Source organism: Anneissia japonica, unplaced genomic scaffold (genome assembly GCF_011630105.1).
Source record: "Anneissia japonica isolate Jap-2015-1 unplaced genomic scaffold, ASM1163010v1 scaffold2320_len370340_cov150, whole genome shotgun sequence".
NCBI lineage: Eukaryota > Metazoa > Echinodermata > Crinoidea > Comatulida > Comatulidae > Anneissia > Anneissia japonica.
This window is the reverse complement of record NW_022705529.1, coordinates 298,765-301,159: the sequence shown is the minus strand read 5'-3', so window position 1 is coordinate 301,159 and position 2,395 is coordinate 298,765.

Sequence of the window (2,395 nt, the reverse complement as noted above, 5' to 3'; positions counted from 1 at the left end):
ACAGTGTAAACCCATAAATTGATAATATTCCAGGGATTCTAATTTTGGAAAGAATATCACGCAGGACGATTTTTTTTTCTTACATTGGTTGTACCATGGAGGAATGAGTTGCTGTGTTTTGCAATGATGTGTGATTACAGAGAGGGTCAACTCTGTGTCGAGCACGAACTATAACTGAAAAATGAATGCAGTGTATAGCTAAAATTATGCATGACGTCAATATACGAAGCCACGCCCTCGCAACTAAACCCGTTGTATTTAGCAAGTACCCCTTATCCGCTGTAATTTTCAACATCTGGGCTAAGATCTATTTTCTGCATTAGCGGTACACCTTCGGGACTCAAAAAAAATGTCCCCTTAATAGGGGTGTCCCTGAATAGGGGTACCCTATTCAGGGGACACTAACCAAAAACGTGAAATTGTCCCCTGAATAGGGGTTGTTGACATGTTTTCATCCAACGATGATATATAGTACATTCTTTATAATTTTATTTTTATTTACATAAGATTCAGTTACAGTAGCATTAGAACTAAGTTATAGCAATAATTAGCAACGGCAACACTTAGGCCTATAATATGAAATCAGCAGAAAAGTACTTTAAAAAATAATAGTATATATATATGTTCCAATATTATTTCATGATGGAATGTTATTGACAAAATATATAGATATAGCATGAATAGAGTAACGATTTAGAATTAAGGGTACATGTTATGGTATAGATTAGAATCCTATATTAAAGTTCACGAAAAAGCAAGAAAAACGACATCCCCATAGTTAGCGTCGTCAAAATTGACAAGACTGGTTTATATGGAGTAACACATGCAGTAGGCCTAAGACTATACTGTACATGCCGGTTTATTGCTCAAAAGGTCTCAAAATAAAAGGTTGAATGATTTTTTCCCCCTTATTTTAAGACTGTTGTACTTGTGATACAATGAATAAAAATAAGTGTCCCCTTAATAGGGGTTATTTGACCGTCAGTGGCACACTCAGAAATTGTCCCCGTCCCCTTAATAGCGGTTGGCCGTAGTGTTAACAAATATATTGCCCCTCGTTTCTCGGAAAAGTGTCCCTTTAATAAGGATTTCCCCTGAATAAGGGTGTCCCAAAGGAGGGGTTCTACTTCTATTGCGATATCGCGAACTCTCGTACCATGGACACTCACTAGGCCTAATTTTACTGGGAAGGCAAGTGAAATGCTGCGTGGAAAGCATGTGTTAAATGTTGTACAAATACAATGGTGTGGGAGTCATCAATCGTACAACGTTTCCCCTGAATAAGGGTGTCCCAAAGGAGGGGTTCTACTTCTATTGCGAAATCGCGAACTCTCGTACCATGGACACTCACTAGGCCTAATTTACTGGAAGGCGAGCAAAATGCTGCATGGAAAGCATGTGTTAAATGTTGTAAACAAATACAATGGTGTGGGAGTCATCGATCGTACAACGTTGACGAGAGGTAAATCCTGGATGGATAGTTCATCATTTTGTTGTTCGTCGTGTTACTAGATATTTTCTCTGAGGTTGGGTTCGACTTGCAGCAGTCCGATGTCGGCCTAGATATTGACAACTGGTACTGTAGTTACATATGTAGGCCTACGTGTCCTCTCTACGATGTAGATTCCTTAAACTTAGATGGTTCAACCTTCTAGTACAACACTTTTTATGAAGTTTAAACATTCCAATTAAATAAATATCGTTGAGTAAGCGTTTTCTGAAATTGTCGTGAGTTCAGCATTTCTCATGGCCTACTGTAATGCTAACAAGGACAAAGACTAAACCATTCGCGTCCCACAGATATAAAAGCATGATAGGCCTATTCGATTTTTCGGTGCATATCCAATCTGTCAAAAATACAAAACCTTAAGCAGAGTAGGCAAATGCATCATTGATGCTCTAGTTAATTTAATGGTATTTAGTATCTAATCGAGCTACATGTACTAGATTGTAAACCATAGCTACAATAGTTCGAAACGAAATAACAACGATTCATAGACCACACTGTGAATAGAGAACATCTTCCTGTCTACGTTAGGGTAAACAGAGCCATACAACTCTGGCATGCGTAAACATTAGTTGTCTATTTAGAGTTGTTACTAAAACTAAACAATTAAAAGAAAAGAAGACTCACACGTTGCCAGAAGAAAACCAATACCTTACATATATGATAGCTGAATAAACTCGAAAATACGGGATTCTAACCGACAAGGTTGCTTTAATAGATATTAGAGAGAGAGAGAGCTTGCATTCAATTAATCGGGACGGACTTACTTTGAATTAAGAAAATCATCATTATTCAATCGATATGCTTGAATGCATTTCAAAGCCTCGCCCTAAATCACTCGTAAAAACAGTTGTGTTTATCATATTCACTTTGTTAGTAGTCGATATC